A 26002-nucleotide genomic window follows, 5' to 3' on the forward strand; every position below is an offset into this window, starting at 1 on the left:
GATATCAATAATTGTCACCCAGTAGGAGGAATGGAAAGCTAAATTGGGACATCAGCATAGTAAATATTTACTTATGCAAAAATTTCATTTTGGAGAGTAACAGTCTGTTTTCTATCCTGTGTTATTAGAGTGTGAGTTTGGGAAAGTTATATAACTGTAGCTGTCCCAGAAAGTCAATTAACATATTTTATCCAAGGAAGTTTTTTCATTCTCCAATATTAGTTAACAATATTTCATTTATAAATATAAAAGTAACTTTAAATAATAAAGCTATAAATCGATGACAACATTTTAAACTCACTGTTCATATATTAATGTAGATAGCATGTCATAATGACTCATTTAAAATCCACTTTCATTAAGAAAGGTCATAACTATTAGCTGCCAAATCTGTAGGAGACTGCAAATACAACCTTTCTTTTATCATGATAGGATAAATACTACCTAAAATCAAAGTATATGTGAATCTTGGCTACAAATAGCATCTGACTGACAGCCTGTGCACTATATGCCATCTACTATCTTTATGGCACCTACACATTGAATACCCAAAAGTTGAAAAAAAACAACAACAACATGGAAACACTGATATTCAACACAGATTTTTCCAGGACCGTAGAGGCATTCTAGTAAACATAGAACTGGATTTAGAAACAACCAGCGCCTACCCAAAAGACAAGAAGTTAACACACACATCAGCACCAAATTCTGAAGCTCATAGAACTGAGAGTTGTACTCATCAGGAAATTAGTAAGTGTGGGTGTTTTTTTTAAGGGAACCAGAGAAATGAGTCTATTCTTTTTGTACACCCCACACACATCTCCCCTCTCCCCCATCCTCCACCCCTCCCACTGCCTGCCATTCGTTCAGGAATCCCACTTCTCAGAAAATGAAATATATCTGTTTGTTGATGGATTGATTTGGTTAGGTGTAGATATTGGTGCTGTCTCAATAAATTCTTTGGTTAAGAGTGAATCTAACAAATCAAGTCCTATAGGGAAGGAATGAAGTAACAAAGAGCCACTGTAGAGACAATATATTTGTTTCTTCCTGGAAAAGAGGTTTTTATGAATTCTACTTGTCAAAGTGTAAGAGCTCCAGATAACAAGACATGTGATATAGGATATGAGACAATTCCACATTAGAAAAATCTAGATAAATGTTTACATAAATGCTCCCTAAATGTTGGGAATGTGGCTAAAATCAGTGCCTACAGGCTTGTCTTTAAATTCCTGACCTAAAAAGAGGAAAGAGATTTTGGTGAAACCCTAGAGAATAAAGAACAAGCTAAGGTCACCTCTTAAAATGTGTATGTCCACAAGCAGATCTATTTTCATGTAATGATCAGCAAACAAAAAAAAATTTTAAAAAGGGGCATAATTGAAAAACATTGAAGAACCAAGGAAAGAGAAATCTTTTTGAAGAATCTGAGGAAGAGTATAAATCCGAAAAGCATGCATACTAATATATAGAAAAATTTTCATAAACTTCTGTGGCATTTAATAGTATCTCTGGTAGGAAACTTATAGTGTCTCTGGCATCAATTTGACATTGAGTCATAAAAGGGTTTCCAATTATAAATAGTTAATGAAATATTTGGCTGAAGAATTCGTTTTGAAGGGCTGATGTGTAAGAAGTTCATACATAACAATTTAAATTTGGGAGTCATTGGCATATAGAAGACATGGATGATTACTTTTTACTTAGAGATTCAAAATTTTTAAAATAATTCTTATCTCTTCCACCTTCTTTGAAATAATTTCTTAGAAATTGTTGGTATTATGGACTAAATTGTTTTTTTCCAAAAATTTATATGTTGAAGCCCTAATCCAAATGGTGACTATATTAGGAAATACGGCCCTCAGTTAAGGGGTAATTAAGGTTAAATGAGGTCATAAGTGGGGAACTGGAAGAGACACCAGGGATGCGTACACACAGAGAAAAGGCCATGTGAGGACATGGTGAGAAGGTGGACATCTACAAGCCCAAAAGGGAGGCCTAAAGAGAAACCAAACCAGCCAACACCTTAATCTTGAACTTCCAGCATCCAGAACTGTGAGAAAATTAATTTGTGAAGCCTCCCAGTCTGTTATTTTTTTATGGCAGCCCTAGAAGACTAATACAGTTAGGTTTTAGTTGGTTCTCAGAGCTTGAATCTAAAGTGAAACCTAGAGAAAAATTTCTAAGAGCTTTATAAATGGTATTATAAAAATTATCTCATTTTAAACACTTTCTGATTGATGAGTAGGCCATTTCATTTATTCAAAATTTAGAACAAAGAAATATATTTTAATTTGCAAAAGAACAATTTGTGTTAAGAAAATACTATATGTGAGGTTAAATTAAAATGCATTAAAAAGGCCTTCCTTAGAATGTTTTAACTAGAGGCATAAATTTATCTCAAAAAGATCTGTGACATCTGCCTGAAGGCATTATAAAGATGAATATCATAATATTAAGCATTAAATATAGCAGTTTAGGGGCACCTGGGTTGCTTAGTGAGTTAAGTGTCTGACTCTTGATCTTGGCTCAGGTCATGATCTTATGGTTTATGAGTTCTAGCCCTGCATCAGGCTCCATGCTGACAATGCAGAGCCTGCTTGGGATTCTCTTTGTCTCCCTCTCTCTCTCTCTCTCTGCCCCTCCCATGCTCTCTCTCTCTCTGTTTCAAAATAAATAAACTTAAAAAATTACAAAAAAATAAAAAATATAGTAGTTTGGAAAATGCTGTGATTAATAACTCTTAGTTCTAGAGTCACATGCTCATCTTTTTGGAAACAGAGATAGGCTCATATGCCAACTCACCTTCTGTTTCCTCTACTGATCATTGAATCTTCAGTTGTGATTCCAAAATCTATAAAATGAAATAGATGCTAACATTTCTGAGAGAGCTTTCAAAATAAGAACATTAAAAATCATTTTCATGGAGTGGTTGAGGTGAATCAAATCTGTTATTTCATGTTTTTAAAAGATCATATCTTTCTAGGGTAGTGAATATAAGACAGAAGTTTGTCTTTTGTATCAAGAATCAGTTCGATTAAAATAATCATCTAATGAACTAGTTACAGAAGATATCTCTTTTTCATGAGATTATGACTTAATGTTCATAATGCATATCTTGGAAAAATGTCGTATTTATTGAACAACTATTTTCTCAAAATGTAATGATAACATTATAATGAAATTGGTTGAAAGTAGAACTCAAATAGGCTAATGATCATAATTATAGTGCTTCTTCTTTTCAAAAACTTTTAAAAGAAAAGAAGTGGACTAGTACTGGAGAAGCAGCTGTCCCTGTGGTAAAGAGCATGATGCCTTTGCCAAGTTTCATGTGTTTGCCTACAAAGAACTACAAAGAGCTCGGCAGGGCAAAAAAATAAAAAATAAATAAATAAATCTATTCAAAGAATATGTTGAAACTAACTATGAATTCTTGTCAAGTACTTCCAGCAGGAAAATAATGAACAATATGAATTTACTTTTCAAGAGTGTATATATTTGAGTGGTATCTTGAGGAAAAGAAAAAAGAATTTTGAAATGTACAGGAGAGGGCTATAAGTGAGTAGAGGTATGGGGGAAGGCTAGTGTTCAGATAAGAAATGAAATAACATTTATAATATGTAATCTTAGATTATTTACACATAAGTATATCAATAATATGTGTTTAGGAGTATAAGTACACTTATATCAAATACTGAATGCTTTGCATGGGTTTTAAGAAACAATTGAGTTAAGGGTTTCAAAGCCATTTGAGTTTCCCTTGAACCACTAAATGCTGACTTGTGACTGTGGACTTACAAGAATTTACATGTTGTGTTCTTAGGTAGAAATATCTAAGCCATGAACAGATTAATCCTTAGGGTTATATAGAGCAGTAGCAAGACCTCCCATGTGGAAGAAGCTATGCTCATTTTTTCCTTTCTGAAAATAACTTTATTAGGAAATATCACACACTTGATTTATTGCCAGATGATTCACATGAAACCACAAGATACTTAAAGTCAAGTAGCTAATCCCATAGTTCACTTATTATTTCCATAAATCCAAACACTTTGAAACCTACTCTTGGTTCCATACTATTGAAATATCTTAGTTACAAATAAGACTAAATAGAGACTAAGACTACATAAACTCTTATTCTTGTGACTGAAAACTTGTTGAACCCCAAAAGCCTCTGGATATCAAGTCATGTTATCAATAACTCACAAATTTCTGATTTTGTCTGCACCTTAGAACACTGGACCTCCAGCATCCTGCAAAGTCTCAAGTGTCTCTTGAAATCCCTAAGGGGATGCTTTGCAAGCCAGTCTCTTTCATAGGACCAACCCACACCATTCTTTCCCTAGCACTCTGACTTTCTTTGTCTGTTCTCTCTGCCCTTAGAATCACTTTCAGTGACCTTCATCTTGCCATGTCTTACTACTTCAATTTGACAATAATGTCACAAAGACTATAACCTAATCCTCACAAAGTCTTCACTTCTCAAGGTGCCATAGTCCTTCTGTGTTCTATATAGAAATGGTAGAAAATGACCTCTAACTTTATCCTCTGCTGCCATTGCCACTTGGGCCCTAAGACAGCACAAGTCCTTTCCAGAGTTTTACTAATTTTCTCATGAAAATGTTGTCTGCATCTTCAGGTCCTTAGAATCTCCAAACCAATTCCAATGTCCAATAAAGTATAGGTGCCATGTGATACTCTGAGTCTTTATGTCTTCCTCATCATAGATTATGTCTCAGAAAACAAAACAAAACAACCTCCTGTTTCTTTCTTTAGCAACATTCAACATTCCTCCGTATATTTTCAAGCATAGGGATAACAGTGGAGGGTAGTAGGAAGTGGGTGAAAGAAGGGTGTTTGGACCAGGCATCTCATCCTGGTTCCTCTATTTAATAAAAGGAAAGCAGAAATTGTCAAGAATTCAATGAGGTAGCATTCAATAATCTATTACCAAAATATCAAAACTAAATAGTAGGAAATAAATTACTATAAACCAAGGTTTAATTTGATGTTATTTATAACTATTGAAATCAGGATTATAAAATAATTTACATAGTAATAGCTACCATTTATTGTTCACTGCATGCTAAACACTGTCTTAGGTATTATAAGCATACTATCATATTCAATTCTGAAGGTAACAAATTATGATATTCTCTGTCTTGTTTTTTCCAGATAAGGAAATTAAAGCTCAAAGTAATCCCACTAATGAAGTGAGCAAGGATTCTAACCTGAGACTCTTACTCTTAAACATACACTGTTAACCAGAACTACCTCTGGAACCTGATATATTTCACTCCCCCTAATAGTCACTGGCTATATTGACATTTATTAGTACTATTTTAAAGCTTATATGAAGCACTTCTGCCCCTCCCACCCAACAAAACCATCACTAAAAGATCATGTTTGTGGAGCATTTTCTTACTAGGATAGTAACAATCCTTAATATTCTTTTACATTTAACTTGGTTTCTTTGCTTGTATTAAGAGCTTTAGAGTATTCTTCAAGAAAAAAAATGGACCATATTAAATAATACTGTGCAACTTCTGCCTTGAAATTATTAATTTTATGAGCAATCACATACAATTTGAGATCTTTCTGATACCAGGAAGTGCCTTTTTTTTTTCAGAATTAGCAATAAAGTATGTAACATGAGTTGGAAGATGATGTAGTAAGTATCTTTTGGATAAGCCATACATGTGTGACCAGTTGACAGTTTAGGAGAATTAATCATAGAAGATACTCTCAGTATTTTATCTTGACGTTAATTATACACCCAGTAAGTACCCATGTTTTTGCACACAATTCTAGTGAAACACAGACTGTTGAAACAATTCAGAACAGAACACTGTCAGCCAAAACACAACTCAATGCCATTCACAGCAATTAAAGTTAAAAGGACCTAATGGTTTCATTAATAATAATAGCCATAATAGTAACAAAAGCTGTTATTTGATGAGAACCAATTATATGCAGTTTTTGTTTATTATTTTGTTTAAATATCATCATTTCACAATATAAACAAGATCAGTTAGGTCCAAAAACCTTTAATTTATAGATGAGGACACTCAGGACCAGGGAAGTGAAATGTCTTGACCACATTAGCACAGCTGCTCAGAGGCAAAGAACAGACTAGAAACATGTCCCCTAACCCAAATTCCTATTTGTTACCCTATGCTGTCTCAGGAAAATCATCCTGGATATGCAAAACCCTGGGAACTGAGCTAACAGCATTTTCAAGATGAAATGTGAGCAACTAATTATATACACAAATGGTCATGTGTTCTTTATTACTGAGATTTCAGTTAAAAATTAGCATTTTTAGAAAATATATATTTCCATATGGGTTTAGGCAGATTTAAAAACCAAATGACTTAAATGAGTTACATTTAATGAACAGAATCTCTGCTTAGTTTTTCGTCCATTCCACCGATGTTTGAAGTCAGCTTGATGGCCCTGGTAAGAGTCTGGTTTTACCTTCTGTGAAGAATATATTTTATCACAATCCCTTTTCAATATAGAAACTCACTGCCTAATGAGTTTCTTAAGGCCCTGGTGCTAAATATGTTGCCACATAAAGAGAGAAAAATACAATAAAACGGCCATTGAGAGACCTGGAAAAGACACAGTGGCCACAAAGTCTCTACGCACATGTGTGTGTTAATTGAGTAGCATTTTCATCATGTCAGGATATGGAGAGCAGTTTCAGAAACTTGACAGGTCAAATTTTTTTCAACAGAGATATCAATCGCGCTACTTATTTGAACAGAGTTTGCATTAAAATTGCATGAGAGATCTTGAGGCAACAACTATCCTCAAGTTTACAGTACATCAGCACATTATGTGACCCCAGTTAGAAAATAACTTGACAAATTCAATGGACACTAGAGTGGTTATGAACCCCAAAGTTCAGATTTAACAGAATGTGAATGGGGGCATCGTGAAATGGATTTATCAAATCTAACAATATCCTAGAATAAATATCAGAGAATGCTTAGTGTCATGTTGACAATATAGAGACCATCCAGAAGAAGATGGAGAAAAATTAAGTTTTGTGAAAAATGGAGTGTTGCTTATAGATAACTTCTAAACGGCATGATTAGGTGGTTTGTAGTCATTGTATAGAATAGTCAATATAAGTATATTGAAGAGAAATAGGTCCTTATTTTGGTTGTGACACCAGATTACTATTTTCTTTCTTTTAACCAATCTTTTTATTTGCCTGCTTCTCTGTTTTTCATTTAAAAAATGTAGGGGTTGTATCAAAAAATTGTAAGGATACTTCTGGTCCTATAGAACAATAAAGCTAATATATTAGAGTAGTGAAAATAGGGCATTTTAAAGCTCTGTGGTCAGAAATGGCACCAAAGACTTTCAAGTTATAGAAAGAATAGAAATTACAATTCACATTATGATAGATAGGACTTATCAGAGAAAACGTGGATATTCCTTGATTCACTAATAAAATTTTGCAAAGATAAATTTGATCTTCAAAGACAGGAATAGACAATAATAATAAAATGTAATAGAAGAATTTTCTCTGGCTACAGATATATAGACCTTTCCAAACCAGGCATTACAAAATGTAAACCCAAAAGGTAGTCTATGATTTTAATTTAATATATCTTGTGAGGGGTTCCTGGGTGGCTCAGTTGGTTATTTGTATATAATTTTCCACCAGGTATTCTATCAAATGTCATGTAGCATTTGAGATGTTATAGAAGAATTCAATATTATTTCTCCTTTGCAAAGAAAACACAAGACTTAATAGGATAATGTTGAGAAATATTTTTTAAGTGTTTATTTATTTATTTTGAGAGAAAGAAAGAGAAAGAGTGTCCCCTGTTAGCGCGGAGCCTGACATAGGGCTGGATCTCACGACCTGAGCCGAAATCAAGAGTTGGATGTTTAACTGACTGAGCCACCCAGGTGCTTCATGTTGAGGACTATTTTTATGACCTGGCAATAATCATAAATTCTAAAATCTGCTATGATTCAGAAAATTGATGCTTATGATGGGAAAATTAATTCTAAAGTATGTTGTGATTTTATGTGTATATGTGTATTAGTGCTCCCGGTGGTGTGGCAGCCTGTGTCAGGGCACTGTTTTCTGGATCATTTATTGCATGGCCAAAGAGGTTGGGGAAAAATGGAGAGTAAATAAGGACTAATAAACTTCTTCTGGAAATAAGTAACTAAGATTAGCACACTCTATAAAGTGGAATCCCCAAATGATTTGAAGTTGGAATTTGTTACCAATTATATAGTAAATGTGAAAAACAACTTTACTCTATTTGTGTGATAATAAAAAAAATAATAAATTCAGCACAGCATTTTTTTTTCTTATGAGGAGGGACTCTCCTGCTGAAAGCCTCATTTAGCAATAGCCAAATTGGTTTTTAAAATGTGGAGCTGACCAATGAGGTAATTTTTTATAATTGGAATCATAGTTATTGGTTACTTAAATTTCTGTTACTCTTTCAGGTCATGTAGACAAAACATTTGACAGAAATGTTGAATTTTCTTCTGGAGGTTTTGGTGTCATGTAAAACAGTTTAAAACAATAAAAATGGGTCTAAAGGCTGGTTGGAGTTAACTAATTGTCGCCAGGTCTATTTGCCAGGCTTATGAATCACAGCTTTAGTTTCCTTTAAATCCAGAGCCTGTTTCTAACAGTCTGTTTCTCATGGCAGGCAAACTTTAGATTCAGCATATTAAAAGGTACAATGATTTGTGTTGGTTTCCCTTTGTCTTATATCTACAGCAGTTTGAGAGAGCAAAGAACTTTTAGCCACAGCAGGAATTTCCTGTAAAATACAATAAATAACTGTACTTTCCTCATATGCCACATCCTTTTTTAATTCCTAGGTCCTGGGCATTTTCCCACTACTTTAGGTAGAAATTTGCTCACTTCTACAGGAAGCGATACATGTAAATGTTTTTCATTTTTTAAATAGCAAACATATAAAGATGTATCATTAAGTATAACATTAGCAGGACTTATACATTAATGGAACAAGCCACAAAATGTGGAGGACTTGCCCATCTGGCATTTATAAGTATACTGTGACTGATGGAGTAACATAAACAGAAAATGAGATAACCTCAGAAATATATAAATATGGACAGTTTAGGAAGCACTGGCTAAGAGCTAGCTCATTTATAACCTTGATAGGTATAAATGAAGTGGCCTAATCTGATTGATAATTTTACTTTGTCACATTCAAGCTAGGGTTTGCACATTTCAGGAAGAGGAAAAGATTTTTGTCAAAATTGATATATTCCATAAAAAGATAACTAATTTGCTTTGAAAGGAAGTTTAAGAAAGGCCTGGGAGATAGGATGGAAGACAAATGAAACAATAATAAATTAGCTTAGTGAAACAAACAAGGTTTTTGGTTGGCAGGGTAGGGAGATGCTTTCTTTTTTTAACATGGGGTTTTCCTACATAGGGGAAATCCACACCCCATCCACTATTAGAATTCATCTGAAGTCTGATGGACTCTGGTTGCAATTTGGCCTGAAGGGCCTGATTCTTAATCATAAGTATGGGACTATCCCACTGAACAAGATTCGAATATCATAAAAATTCCTTCAATATAGGACTCTCTGTTCAACTGATTGCTGAGTCAATGCATCTTGGTAAAAGATTATGGAGTTTTCCTGCATCTAATGGCACCCTCTTATGTTTTTGCAAATGTATCATTATCAAAAATAATAAAAGTAAGCTATTTGCTAATGATCATAAATTGCAAATATAAATTATTACACAGAGAATTATAAGCCCTAGTTGTAAAGGAACTTTCTTAACCTCCTTATAATTTATTGTCCTTAACAACAAAAGAGAAACCTTTTTGGTATGTTTCAATGCATTGCTTACAGAGCCTTATATTTATTTGCTTACTAGCAGCACCAACAGCTCATTTCTGTGTGATCTATAGTATCTAGTCACATTATCCCAGATTCAGTTAATCTTGTTGTAATTAAGCCAGAAAGAGAGAGAAAACTGATCATTGAGTGAGCAGGTGACATTTTAAGAACCATGGTGTTTTTCCTTTTCCTTTGACATGTTTGCATGGCTACTATGCAAACCTCTCCTAATCTTTTCATAGGAACATTTTCAATGAAGTCTTCCCTGCTCAAAATCTTCTATGCAACAAAATATATACCTTGGTGAAATTTCCTGGGGCACCTGGGTGTCTCAGTGTGTTGAACAACTGACTTGATTTTGGCTCAAGTTCTGATCCCAGGATCATGAGATCAAGCCCTACATTGGGTGGGGACAGCTGCTTAAGATTCTCTCTCCCTCTCCCTCTGCCCCTCTCCCCCCTCCACACTCTTTCTCTCTAAAATAAAAACTAAAATTCCTGTCCAAATGACTGTCAATGAATGTTTTTAAAAATCCTACTTGATTGCATTACCATTACAATTTTTTTTTTAGAAATAATGACGATGTAGATATTATAGTAACTAACACTTTTTAAAGGTTTACTAAATTCCAAGTACTAAATACCTCTATCTCTACTTGTATCTATAAATTTATATACAGAGAAACCACTAAGTCTGTATACATAAATTATACATAATAAATTATTTTCTCATTTATATTATAATAGTTAAAAAAGTAATATTATGTTTTCAGACTTTATGATCACATTATTAAAAACATGTATAGTAGGTACTATGTTTTTCTTAGGTTTACCTGTGAGGAAACTGAGGTACAAGTAGGTTTATTAATTTTACCAAGTGATTAAAAAGTGGTTAGCTCAGGATTTGAGCCAGGTAGTTTGGCTCTAGAGTTGATACTCTAGATCAAATCATAGTAAATGTATTATAAATTTTGATACATGATTTTTAAACAAAAAAAGTAAAACTTTATTATAAATACATCAATTAATGAGATGAAGAGAGGGGGGAGTTCATTTTGAAGGAGGCTTGGCAAAACCAATGTCTGCATTGTGCCTATCCTCATTTGTGGCCTACGGGATTGTTACACTTTGCAGAAATGCTTTGTAGTAAGACTCAGACAGGTGAAAGAATGCATGTGTGTGTAAAGAAGTAAGACTATAAGAAAGGAGAGGTAAAAATGAAGAACTGGCCTAAAGCTTGGACGTTCGGAATTTTGTAATGACAAGAGTTAGGATGGGGTTCAAATGAAGGTTAAAGATCTAGAATTGATTTCTGTAAAACAAGCTATTTCTGCCTACCCTTTAGGGGTATCCATACCCCAGTTTGTAGATCACTAGTCTAAAGTGATATGTCTAATATGTAAGACATATTAAATGATGAAATGCAATTCTACCATAAATAAAACTATATTGTGTTTGAGAACCATTATGCTGGGTACTGTGGTCAGAAAAATGATTAAGACTGGGGGCGCCTGGGTGGCTCAGTCAGTTAAGCGTCTGACTTCGGCTCAGGTCATGATCTCACGGTCTGTGAGTTCGAGCCCCGCGTCGGGCTCTGTGCTGACAGCTCAGAGCCTGGAGCCTGTTTCAGATTCTGTGTCTCCCTCTCTCTCTGCCCCTCTCCCGTTCATGCTCTGTCCCTCTCTCTGTCTCAAAAATAAATAAATGTTAAAAAAAAATTAAAAAAAAGAAAAATGATTAAGACTTAAACTGTAATTTAATGTAAAGCAAACGTGAAAAGGAACAAATGATAAGAAAACGAATTTTTTAAAATGTATAGTATTTATACTGCATATAGCATGATTCCTATGCATTTCAACAACTTATTTTTTATCTATTAAATTAAATATTAGTAAGTATGAAAATTATCATAACATATTAAATAATGATTATTGTAGCACTGTCATCAGAAATCCTCTTAGGAAAATAACTGTGTTGTTGTTTTTTTTTTAATATATAAAATACATTCAAAATGACACTGGGGTGCCTGGCTGTCTCAGTCAGTGGAGCATGCAACTCTTAATCTCAGGGTTGTGAGTTTGAGCCCCATAATGGGTGTAGAGATTCTTTAAAAAATAAATAAAATCTTAATAAATAAATAATAGTAAAAATAACAGTTGGAGTAGAGCAGGCACATGGCTATGAATGTTAGCAGGTGCTCAAATAAGAAGAAATCTCCTTTTCACCAATCAGGATTAGAAAATGTAGTATTGGTGGGGTGCCTGGGTGGCTCAGTTGGTTGAGTGTCCGACTTCGGGTCAGGTCATGATCTCACAGTTCATGAGTTCAAGCCCCGCATCGGGCTGTGTGCTGACAGCTTGGAGCCTGGAGCCTGCTTCGGATTCTGTGTCTCCCTCTCTCTGTACCCCTCCCCCACGCATGTTCTGTCTCTATCTCTCTCAAAAATAAATAAACATTAAAAAAATAAAAAAAAAAGAAAAGAAAATGTAGTATTGTACCTCCTGGAAAGGAATCAGGCAAACGAGTGATGAACAGAAGGAATAAAGGCAGAGTGGATCCAAAAAGATGGAGAGAGGCAGGAAGTAGATATGATATCGAGAGGACAAGTGACATTTTAAAAATGGTGATGTCTACCATTTGATTTGAAGTTATTTGAAGTTTTCATTGCTAGCATAGCAACCTCTCCTGAATTTTTCATTATGAAAATCTGCAATGAAGTTTACTATGTTCTAAAGCAATTTATATGAACACAATTTTTTATGGAGATCAAAGGGCTATTTCAGGAACCAATACAAAATAGAACAACTTTAGGCACTAAAAGACAGTCTGGTTAAAAGTGAATTAACAAGGAGTTTTCAGAAAAGCATATTCATAAAGGACACCAAGGCACTTGATCCATAAGAACACTGAATTTTGAGATGGGTGTTAGATTCATTCTCAATTTTGCATGTGATAACATAAATGACAAGTATATATATAGCAAAGGTTCCTCATCAGTTGGGCTGAATTCATTTTGTTGAGGGGCACCTGAGCGGCTCAGTCATTAAGTGTCTGACTACGGCTCGGTCACGATCTCACAGTTCATGGGTTCATGCCCCAACTTGGACTCTGCTGACAGCTCAGAGCCTGGAGCCTTTTTCAGATTCTGTGTCTTCCTCTCTCTCTCTCGCTCCCCCCCACACACTCTGTCTATGTCTCTCAAAAAAAAAAGTAAATAAACATTATAAAAATTTAATTCATTTTGTTGAATTCATAATTTTTATTTGAATCATTTTTCTTGGAAACATGGCTCCGTAATTACATAGCAAGATGAGAACAGGTATTTTGGGGAACATACTGTCTATTAGAAATTACATCTTTTGATTCTTTAAAAAATTACATTTAAAAATATATTTTGTATGTCTTAATACCTATTTTTATAATAGATCCTTAATCATATCTCTTAGAAAAATTATCTATATTTGGTTTATCTATATTTGGCTCTGAGCAACAGGATACTGTGCAATAAAACTTACAAAGGATGGTAAGACAGTCATGGATGGAGTTGATCTATTGAGCATAGTTCCAAAGACTGAAGATATAATTTTTCTGGAGTATTTTAATACAGTTTACAAACATTGAGTTTCAGATTTACCTTGATTTACTTCCTACTGTTCTAATCAAACTGACTCACTACTGATTCTCTGAACTATTTGCTGAAAATAAGATTTTCTTAATTTTTTTAAATGTTTGTTATAATTTTTTCAATTTTTTATTGTTTATTTATTTATTTTTGAGAGAGAGAGAGAGAGTGCAAGAGGGGGAGGGGCAGAGAGAGAGGGAGACACAGAATCTGAAGCAGGCTCCAGGCTCTGAGCTGTCAGCACAGAGCCCCATGCCGGACTCCAACTCACGGACTGTGAGATCATGACCTGAGCAGGTCAGACACTTAACCGACTGAGCCACCCTGGCACCCTAAATAGAAGTTTGTTTTAATAGATGCAAAACTAAAATGTATGAAGATGTTTAATTGTTTCCCAAATAATCTATAAATCAAGGTAATGAATATACAATCAAGGTAATGAATAATTCTGAAGTTTAACTGAACAAGTAACAAGACAAATGGACCTTTGAATCCAAAATAATTTTAGTAGAATTTAGTAAATATAACAATGTAGTAAAGTTTGAAATCAGTAATAGAAAAGATTAACTATTTAATACAAAGTGTTGGTAAAACTGTCCATCAATTTGGAGGAAAAAATTATATCTGAGATTCAGTGCCAGTTGGATTAAGATTTCAATGTGAAAGTGGACTATTAAAGCGTTAGAAATTTAAAAGTTAATATTGTTGCTATGTTGGAGGCATAAAGAATTTTTAGGAAGATTATTAAATTTTAATGATAACCGGAAACAGATCCTTCTATTTCCTGAATTCAATCTAGCCAGAGATATTCTCCTTATTTTTTTCTCTTTCCCACCTCTTAACCATCTGTCATATTTCAGAGTATAATCAATGATTATCTAAATAAATCAGGGCAAAAATATTCAAAGTTAGAAATGAGCTATTACAAATCACTTTATTTGTTACCAATAACTTCAGATAGTATTCTATCTCCAGTTCCTATCTTTAATTCAGAATAATTAGGGTCAGAGGTTCCAGAATCTCAAAGCTGACTGGACCTGAGAAGTTTTATAGTGTAACCTGTTCATTTTACGGATTTGGAAGGTAGGAGTTTAGGAGACTTTTTGCCTCGTATCCCACAGCCATGGTAGATGATCTAAGACCAAGAATTTTCAAAGTCTCACTTCTGTGCTGCTTTCATGAGGTTAAAATTAAATCATACATGAGTCAAACTAATATGATGGTAAACGCAATTCTGATTCTCTGTTATATTTTTTAATCTCCCCAAAGACAATTATTCAGCCTCTTTCGTGCAGGAATTTAAACACACATCCACCTTGAACTGTACTTGTTGGAAATAAAATTTTAAAAACTACAAAAGAGGCAATTGACTGCTCACAAAGAATCTTACCAATACTCTGCAAGTCAGAGATCAATCTAATGAACAGAAAACAGTTTATATTTGTACCTTTCATTTTCAAGCCACTTCCAATCTATCTCCTTCACACTACCCAATACATGTTAAAATTTGTAAGTTGGAAAGACAGAAAAATATTGTGTAATACTTTTAATTTTCACAAGAAGATGACTAGTACACACAGATGGTAGAGGTCAAGATCAGCTTTTGCCTAGTTAAGTGAATTTTCTTCCATTTTGTGCTCTTTCCTATATATCTTCATAATTGGGGCTAATAAAAATTGATCTGGCTCCACTTCACATAAAAAAGTTCAGGGGGAAAAATCCAGCTGTCAGATATAAGTAGGCATTTTGAGCATTCAAGCCTTGTTTTAAGGAACAGTGAGTCATATAAAATGTAATGTGCAGAGGAAGCTGACACATAAAAGGACAGAACAACAATGATGAGTTCCCAAAGACATGCTGTGGGAAAAAGAATAATTATAGAGAGTCTATTTTTGGGTCCAGCAGAATTACTTTGGAATTTAAAAATCAGAAGAAGGAATTATGTCACTTAGCTTTGAATTCAAGACAAAATTATTTAGAAGCCTTTTTCATTAATGTTCTTAATAGTTTATCAGGATGAAACATGATTAATTGTTAAATACTTTGCAGTCTAAAAATAAGTTAGGACAGGAAAACCACTTTAATTTTGTCAGGAAGAGGGTTGTGAGGTGTAATAATAATTGCATAATAACAGTTCCATGTTATCTGACATGGAACTATAATGCTAAATATAAATAAGAAGACAAATCCGTCTACACCAGTAATCTTTCTGGAAGCACCAATGCCCCCTGAAACTTGTAATTAATGCCCAGGATTGAAATGGAAACTATTTGACCAGGGAGTTCAAAAAATAGTCTCTAGAACAACTTAAATCTTTAAAACAGCTTACACCACTCCCCCATTTTCCTGTTCCCTTATTTATAAATGATATCTTCTTATGTTCCAATTACAGGAAAGTTTTACAATCATTTCTAGGAATCTAACAGTGACTATGTGAATCACAAAAGAACGACCTTTACAGGCCAAAGTTAGTTCAAATGAGCAACCTAGCTCTATAATTTTATAACGTTAAACATAACTTGTTTTCTATGTATGTATATATAGAAACATATATATATAGTTATAATATTAAAAGCTTAGCTGCAGACATTATGTGTGTGTGTATGTGTGTCTTTGTGTGTGATGTTTGTGGCAAATACTACCAGATCATTAATATTACTATATCTGCTGGACCCATTCAAATTAATTTAACATCCCTAGTTCTCTGGTCAAGGAAATAAGAACTTCAGGGCTAAATCCATACCTGATGATCCTGAGGAAATGACTTTATAAGTTTGACAGATGTCCATAAGTCTATCCTTACCAGTATTTTGTTAGACTACCTTTCAAAGTTTTCTTTTATTCAGAAGTTATTTGACATTAAGAATCATTCTGTGAAATATTTCTTACTATTATTAACATGTTCATATTATTCTCAACTCCACTGGAAATCCAACGTGTTACTTTCATTAGGGCCCGAATGTTCTTTTGGAGTGTATGCAATACCTGAAGGTAGGGCCATCCAAAGATTTGACAGGTGGCATCACAAGTGGTTGATGTGTCATCGTAGAACCCTGGATGACAAGAGAACATTCCTGTGAATTTGTTAATATTATTAGTGAATAATGGGATTTTAGAGATTTTAACTTGAAGTTATATACTAGTGTGCTTCTTTTGTTAAAATCGTAAACCTTGTATTTCAAATGTTGAATTTTAATGGGAAGTTGGGAGGAGATGTATCAGGCACATTTAGGCTGCCAGGTTGCCACCATGTTAACCAAGAAGTAATCAAGAACTTTGTTCTTGGCACCTTATTTTTTAAGAATGGAGATTCTTAAAAGACATGGAGGATGGTCCCTGTTGTTCAAGATTGGAGCAGTATGAAGAGGTGGATGCTCTGGAATGTTCAGGAGAAAGGTTGTTCCCAGAAGACAGGATGACTCGATGAATGGTTCTGAGGACGGAATGACATAGCTGTTTCAAAGTATAGAAAGTAGGTCCATGTGATTGAAGTGGAATGAATGAGGGGCAAAGAGTGTCATAGACCTTGTCAAAGAGGGAGGCAGAGGCTAGATCATGACAGTACAACATTTAACTTTCTTTAAACATAGGACATTACCAACAAGTAAGATTCATCCGCTGCTAAACAAAGAATGTATATGAATGGAGTTTACATGCATCTTTCCAGACTCAAACTAATGTTGAAGGCAAGATATAGCTATAATCGAGTTTATCCTGCTTTGCATTTGCATGGTATTTAGACTTAATAGAACTTCAAAGATGTCAAATTTGTGTTTGCAAATTATGTACCTCCAATGGTTCATATTGTGATTTGAGGGACGTTGACTGAACTTATGTTTATGGATCATCAATGTGTTGCTACTTTTTCAAAAATTTTTAATTTTTTTTAGTTTAGAGAGAGAGAGAGGAAGCACATGAGTGGGGGAGAGGGGCAGAGGCAGGGAGAGGCAGAGAGAGAAAGGGAGAAAGGGAGAGAGAGAAAATCTCAAGCAGGCTCCATGCTCAGCGTGGAGCCCTACATGGGGTTCCAATGCAGGATTCTGGGATCATGACCTGAGCTGAAATCAAGAGTCAGATGTTCAACCAACTGAGCCACCCAGACATCCCTATTTGTTGCTACTTCTAATGATAATCTTTGAATTATTGCCAAGGATTTCTATGAAGTCATAGGGATTTTTACATGAAAAGTCAAAAGTACTAAGAAAGCTATGTTAAAAGCAATCTCTGCAATCAAATCTTTCATGACTCAAAAAACATTTTTGTATTACTTTGTAAATGTTTACATCTTCACATATTTTAATAATTTATTATATATTATTATAAGGTGTGTAGTCTATGTTCCAATTAGGATCATGATCTGGTCTGATTAAGGAGATGTGTATTTTTACACCAACAAACATTGCACATTTTTAGAATCTGGATTTTCTACAAGCTATTTTGGAAAAAATAAAAACTCTTGTCAGTCTCAGGCTTTACTGGCATATCTATGGAATTCAGAAGGTTCAAAGTTGAAGTTTACTTTGAGAATTTTCCCAACTTGCTATAAAGTAGCACATGAAATAGAAAGGACTACTGGTTTTTTTTTTCTGCATGGTTCTAAAAATTTTTTTTTCATTCCAGCTGAAAATGCTATGAAAGAATCTTTTCACCCTTTTGGTGATTTGGGGTGAGTGAAAGAACAAATATGTCAGTAGTCATGGCTATCAGAAAATGTATTGATGTGGTAATTTTGATTAGTAAATGTGTTGTACTTATTAATAATAAATGTCAGCATAGTCTTACTTCCACTTTCCTCTGAATAATATCCATATCTGTAGTACCAAAGATTAATTAATATCCAAGAAGAAAAGATACAAAGAGGGCACTTGAGTGGCTCAGTTGGTTGAGTGTCCGACTTCAGCTTGGGTCACAATCTCACAGTTGGGTTCATGGGTTCGAGCCCCAGGTCAGGCTCCATGCTGACAGCTCAGAGCCTGGAGCCTGCTTTGGATGTTGTGTCTCCCTCTTTCTGTGCCCCTCCCCCACTCAGGCTCTGTCTCTCTCCCTCTATCTCTGGAGAATAAATAAACATAATTTTTTTAAAAAGGAAGAAAATGAAATCAAAATCAACTAAACCCTGAAAACACAGAAAAGAAATATAGCAAATAAGGCTAATAGATAAACCCTCTTTATATAATGTCATGATGAAACACAACAATTGAGCTAAAAAAATGCAAGCCTAAGTATGTTTAGTAAGAGGAAATTAGAACAGGGGAGAAATGTATTGGTTAAATTCAGCTGATGGGCATAAGGGTAATCATCTCCAAAATGAAGGATTACGTGAAAGACAAAAATTCCAATGCCTTCTATAATGTTTTTATGTGTAAAAAATAATTTTACCACAGTAGAGAGAGAGACACTAATTCTTTCAAGATATTGTAGCTCCATAAATGATTTTAACTATTCAAAAGATTATAAAAAGCATACAGCACATGTCATTATACATTTGTCCAAAGTCGTGGAATGTTAAACACCAAGAGTGAACCCTAATGTAAAGTATGGATTTGGGGTGATCATGAAGTGTCGACTGTAGGTTCATCAACTGTAACAAGTATACTATGGTGCAGCATGTTGATAGGGAGGGTGTGCATGAGTGGGGGCAGGGGGTGTGGGTAATCTTTGTTCCTTCCATTAAGTTTTGTTGTGAACCTAAAACTGCTTTTAAAAAATAAAGTCTACTAAAGAAAAAGTGCACATGCACCTGAATGGAATTACTCATTTTCTTCCTCTTTTTTTTTTTTTTAATTTTTTTTTTTTCAACGTTTATTTATTTTTGGGACAGAGAGAGACAGAGCATGAACGGGGGAGGGGCAGAGAGAGAGGGAGACACAGAATCGGAAACAGGCTCCAGGCTCTGAGCCATCAGCCCAGATCCCGACGCGGGGCTCGAACTCACGGACCGCGAGATCGTGACCTGGCTGAAGTCGGATGCTTAACCGACTGCGCCACCCAGGCGCCCCTCTTCCTCTTTTTTTTAAGAGATTTTGATATATATTTTGATGGGGGTTTTTGAATAAAGGAAATGGGGAGTTAGATATAATTCTGCACATTATTAGTCTGTGTTCTTGTTCATGGTGAAAAATGTTATTCATACATTCCCAGTTTTAAAAGTTATAAAACACTTTTTCCTTTCCCTGGACCAGCCAACCCAAAATAGACAGTCCTTCTCTTAAATAATTATAAGCAAAAGTGGCTTAACCATAATTCTCCAACATCAAGTCACTGCTACCCAATTAAAAACAAATGTTTCTGAGAAAAATTTTAATTCTTTTTACATACAAATTTGCTGTGATTCATAATCAGGACAATGCAAATTAAAACCACAATGAGATACTATGTTACTCCCACCAGACTGGCAAACATTTAAAAGCTTGACAGTAATACAAAGTGTTGGAAAGGATGTGGTGCAGTGGAAACTTCGTACACTGTTGATGAGAGTATAAATTGGTACAAGCACTTTGAATTGCTAAATTCCTGAAACCCCACTTGTAAATTATAATCCCTGAAGAAACTCAGAGACATGTGTACCAGGAGATTCGTAAAATATACGTTCATTGCTTTATTGTTTACAATAGTAAAATGGTTGGAAGCAATCCAAATGTCTCAGCAGGAGAAAAGGGACATTCACTGTGGTACATTCATACAGTAGAACACTGCAACCGTGAAAAGAAAGAACCACAGCTACATAGATACATTAATAGGGCTGCATCTCCAAAATGCTGAATGAAAGAAGCAATCTCTGAAGACTATATTCAGAGTGATTCCACTTTCATAAAAGTAAAACAAAATAACGCATTGCTTAGAAACACATATGTATGTGGTAAAGCCATAAAGTAAAGCAAAGGAATGATTAGTACAAGCTTTGGGTGATGGTTTACTGCTGGGGCTGTAAGTGTGACCTAATGGAGAGGAACATGACGGACAAGCTGGGTTCCAGGTATATAGGAATTTATTGATTTAAACAATATATTTGTGCTATACATAATCAGCTATATGTATAAGATTTTTTTTAGTTATAACACATTTTTGTAGAATAGTATGAAGAATATTATTTCTTTCTCTGTAATTATGCATTTTTTGTGGATTTATGTATCAGCATATCAAAATGCAATATATTTGGGATAGGTCAAGGCACTAGGTGGGAGAGCAGCTGTCTCACATAGTACTGATCCAATTTTTAAATTTTTTTAAGTTTATTTTACTTATTTTGTGAGAGAGAGAGAGACAGAGAGAGAGAGAGGGCAAGCAGGGTAGGGGCAGAGAGAGAGGGAGAGAGAGAGAGAGAGAATCCCAAGCAGGCTCTACATCATCAGCTCAGTGGCCTCTGTAGGGCTCAAACTCACGAATTGTGAGATCATGACCTGAGCCAAATCAAGAGTTGGTCGCTTAAGCTACTGAGCCACCCAGGCACCCCAGTACTAATCCAATTTGAAAGTTTACTTCCTTTTGGCAAGATATTGTTAAGATTAGACCCCCTTGGAATATTTCACAGTTAAATCATAGTCAGTGCACAATTTAAACACATACTTTTACAAATATGATTTAGGCATATGAATTCTATTTGATTTTAGGTTACTTTCCAGATATGGAGGAAAATAAGGAACACCAATGATGAGCATCTCTTGAATTAATGTATATATGTGTGTGCATGTGTATTTATCCCCGAGTCCAATGAAAGAGGAAAGGGTCAGTAAAGTTGTATTTTGGATTATTACCTGGTTCTCAAGACTTTTAAGTTAAGATGGTTCAGACAGGGAAAATATACACCTAAATCACAAAACTAATAATTAGGAAAGCCAAAATTAAAAGAGAAGGTAATATATGTGTCTTGTTATTTATGTGTAATTCATGTGAATTAATGCTTGTTATTTCATTCAGAAAGAGAATTACTTGATTTAAAACATGGGTCATGTTCATGCTTTTATTTTGTTATTATAAATTTGAACTTAATTGTGTTTTTATACCTTAATTCTCATCATATCTGGAGTTCACTAAAGAGAAAACTGTTTTCAGGACACACAGGGATCATGTAAGCATCTCTTCTCTCTATAGGCTGAGCCATCTCAGCCTGATTTGGAAGGTTTAGAATGAGCCAAGGTTATATTTTACCAAACAGTTCTGCTGCTTTAAATGTGGTATGATGGATACAGCCCATCCTTTTGAGATGCCTTTTGCCTTTTGAGAAGGTGTCCTAGACAGACTAAGACTTGCCAGTAGGTCAGACTCTATGTACCCTTAAAGTACAGTCATTGTCTTGAGCAGTTGGGTCCAAGCTTTAGAACACAATTGTCATCCAGGAGGTGGTGTTTGCTTCTTACAACTTCTCATGAACACTCCTCACCTCTTATCAGAAGGAATAACTTCTAGGCTTAACCCTCAATCCAATTTCCCAAACAAAAGGGCAGATAAAGTTTTCTTATCTGAACTGTTAGACCAAGCAGCTGAAAGGCATTTGCATACTAACTTTTCCTCCATGGCCTTGTATCCAAAGTGTCTCCACATGTTAATTTGTGCAGTTCAGTGCTGGATTTTTTATTTCCTAAACTTTCTGGCAAATAAAATGTATCTTAATGGACCAATTTATCTTCTTTTATTGCCTCTCTTTTATCCTCTCTCTTTTCCTACCTTTTTCACTCCTGGTTTTTAGATCTAATTTATTTTACTTTCAAATCCCATCTCTCACTCCTTTTACTCAGTGAGCAATAATTACTAAGTTAATTACATTCTACAGTCATATATATATTTATCCTGTAAATGAAACTTTTTCTGAATCTTCTCTTTTTTTCTGTTCTCCAGATTGGCCCTTCACTTCCTAACTTGTTCTCTTCATTTCTTGTTTCATCAACTTCTGGGTGAATCTCCAAACCCTTCATCTTGCCATTTACCAAAGACATTGTCACCAGACATGTAACAAAATGCAGTGTTCTGGATTTACTCCAAGGTGAGGACAGGTTAGAGGTGAGGTGAGGACAGTTAGAAAGGGGAATTTGTTAAAATAGGACTAATTAGGGAAGTGTTAATAACATTTGTTTTGGACAACATCATGAACTACAAAACTGATTTAAGATTCCTTTATGCTTAGGCTCACAATGTATGTCTCTGGTGTTACTATCAATCTCCTGGAATAGAGATACTTAACACAGTCAAGGTGATCTAGCAGATAGAAAAGATTAACAATTACTAAAATATATATGAATATTAAGATATATATTCAAATCCACTATGCAGTGGAGAGCAAATTATAATATTTAGTGAAACTATTTTAAATCAACAGCAACTTTTTACATCAGGCAATTAGTCAAACCTCAAAACAGCCTTTTCATCTTAAAGGTAGCATTATTAGAAAAGGCTTTCAGCAATATGTGGTGTCTGCTGAATCTAGATGAGAAAGAACAAATATTTTGGCCCTGCTTCTTTCTGAATAAGACCACTGGGGGAAAAAAAGACTACTGGGAATATCTATTTGTCATTGTAAGGACAGATACTGGCTTGAAAATGTATGATGTATGTCTGCTCACTGTAAGAAATTAGTCATTTGCACACTCTGGTTTTTGAAAGTATTTATTTATTTATTAACAATTTATTTTTATTTTGTCTACACCCAACTTGGTCTCAAACTTATAACCCTGAGATCAAGAGCCACATTCTCTACCAACTGGGCCAGCCAGGCTGCCCTGTACTCTAATTTAGTGCAAAGTACTTGAATTTAAAATTCTGTCAGGGCTTTTATTGATATAAAGTTTATTTTTAAGTGCCTTTTCCACCCTTTCATCAAGCTCATCTGGATTAAAAATTGTCACTCTGTTGGTCTGAGCTTTATTTTATTATTATTAATTTTGTCTATTTTAAGCTATGTGGGACAAAGAAAATGTGTTGCAGAATATTGGTTTGCTATGCTATCTATAAACATACCAGAAATAAATTGAATGCTGGCTAGTCCTTAAAAAATACAGTTTCTTAAAAGGCATTGTTATCACTTATATTTTGTAATAAAAATTTTATTATAAGTACATTATTTGATAATGACCATATCCAACAGTGTCAGGAAGTTCAGAGTTAAAGCATAGGAAAGGATGGTTGAAAGGAGAATAGTCTTGTTGCTTGTGGTTTAAAGTTCAGTCAGTGAGTTATTAGATAATATGTTGAAAGACAGTAAGATAACTACAACACATTTTATATACATATTTTCTCTGAATACTATGAGCATAATTTGAGAATCAGTCTTTCTCAAAGGAAAATTATCATTTTCATAGATGATATGAATATCTGGGCTCAGAAGAAAAAACCTAATTATGTTATTTCTAGGTGAATGAATGACTAGCCCTCAGTTTTAAAAGAAAATAAAATTTACTATATGAATCTCAACACATGGATAATCTACATTAGAAAAACAAGTGTTGTTATAATTTGTGAGTCGAGTCAATTCAGAAGATGTATTTTGTGAAAATCCATCATGATGCTCTCAAACAAATCATGTCTTAATTTAATGATAAATATGTATTTCATGTTATAAAATAGTCCTTTGGTTTTACATTTAGAAAATTTCAAAAACTATACAGTGATGAAAGGGCATTGACAGTTGGCATTCTTTTTAGAATTATCTCTAAATATTTATACATCAACACTTAAAAGCTTGATAAATTGTGGATTTTCAAGTGCATAACTCATCACTTATCAAACGGGGTATAGTTTTTGTAAATTAAACAGAATTTCTATTTTGCCATATGTATTTTTTTAAAAGATTGATTTGCTTTTCTCTAAATTCCACTGCTGCGTTTTTTTCTCCTTCTATAGACATTTGAGTGTTATTGTCCAGAAAGGCAATAAGTAATGGAGTAAGACTTTTGTTGGGAGGCAACAGTTGGCAGGTCTGCCAGTTTCAACAAGAAATTCTGCCAAATTCAGCCATTGTTTGGCCATTTGGGGAAATGCTTCAACATTTTGTGCTAAAATACCAAGCAACCTTCTCATTTACCCTAGTTTGAAAGGTCACTCCTTGGAATTCAGTGAAACCTGAACACTAACTACGTTACAGAAAAGCATCTTTACTAATTTATTTCCCTTTACAAAGACAGTGGAGGAATAAATATTAGATTGACCTAAGAATAACAAAATGATAATTAGTTTCTGAGTATTTTCTCTTCGGCCATGGGTCATGTTTACAACACCTTCAAAATTTCAGCTCTAGAATCTATTGGATACTACAGACAAAATCACGTAGAGTCTCTCTCTAGTTTTCCGTGGAAACTGATACAAAGAAACATATTCATTCATTAATCATTTGTTAAGAAATTTTTAAGCACCTACTTTGTATAGGCACTTACCTAGGTGCTTAGGATATATTAGTGGGGGAAAAAAAGCAGGAAGAAGTGCTTGTACTTGTAGAGCTTAGAGATAATGGACAGAAAATGGACAATAACACAGAAAATATGTAAATTGTAGTTGATGATTTGTTGCAATGTGATTGGTGTTCTAGGAAAAAGCTAGGACAAACAAAAATAAATGACAATGAGCAAAAGGGTTATGGTCGTGTAGGTGTAGCTGTGTTTAAATAAGTTAGGTTCCAGAAAAAAGTTTGTATCTGAGCAAAGGCTATAGGGAAGTTTGTATCTGGCAAAGGCCAGCAATGGATTTCTGAGAAAAGAGCATTCTATGTTCTTTAAAAGAAACCCACAGATAATTTTTAATCTTGTTTCAGATAATGTGCTTGCATTCCTTTAATTTTATGCCTGTTGATATCAGAATTTACTTCTTTAATAAGAAATAAATTTGCCTGGAGATGAAGAAAGAAGAAATACTAAAGCCTGGAATCCAGGAACTATAGGCCCACCAGTAATAAAGATTAACATTTTATTATTTATTTATTCATTTTGTTTTTATTCAGGTGCTGTAATGATGAGTATGTGATGAAGAGTAAAGGAGATATAATAAACTTAAAAAGTTACTTAGTTCATTCAAATGAGTACTCTTTCATTAATTGCTATTATAATCTTGTATCAATAAATATGATGCACAACGATCTTTGTTGTTTACTACAAATTTAATTCTAAAGAATTATTCAAGTTGGATTTGATAGGAAAGACAGAAAATCTCACATATTATATTTACAGGTTGTGTCCCTTCCATGATTATAAAACTATGCAGTTATAACTGGGAACAAAAACATAGGCCAGAATGGAGAACTATCCTTGAAGTCTACATGATTTTGAGTAATTAGGAGTGGAATGTTGTCTAAATGTAGAAATCTAACTTTTTTTTTTTTTAAAGCAGATGCTATTTCAAGACCTACATTGTGGTTATACTTAATGAAACCCTCTGAGGACACAATGAGCTAAAATCTCCTATTTCTAAGTTCGAAACCCGTTAACTAGATTTATTTAGCTTATTCAGGACTCTAGCTTCAGAAGCCCTATGTAACATGAAAAGTTTTGAACATGTAGTCCTTAATGGTAAGGATGATACTAGAAGTGAT

General features: G+C 34.3%; 1 protein-coding gene across 2 annotated transcripts in view; it reads right to left on the minus strand.

Annotated features, from left to right (window-relative positions):
• The window catches only part of CALCRL (calcitonin receptor like receptor), a 104552-nt gene that overhangs the window by 67722 nt on the left and 10828 nt on the right, over positions 1 to 26002 (minus strand). The window contains exon 2 of one of the 2 annotated variants that reach the window (XM_043577248.1): positions 16477 to 16544. The exons of the other annotated variant lie outside the window; for it this stretch is intronic. The gene's annotated coding sequence lies outside the window, so the exon portion shown is untranslated. The remainder of the gene's footprint in view (positions 1 to 16476; positions 16545 to 26002) is intronic. 2 annotated transcript variants of the gene reach the window in all.

The sequence above is a fragment of the Prionailurus bengalensis genome, chromosome C1 (genome assembly GCF_016509475.1).
Source record: "Prionailurus bengalensis isolate Pbe53 chromosome C1, Fcat_Pben_1.1_paternal_pri, whole genome shotgun sequence".
In the NCBI taxonomy this organism is placed as follows: domain Eukaryota; kingdom Metazoa; phylum Chordata; class Mammalia; order Carnivora; family Felidae; genus Prionailurus; species Prionailurus bengalensis.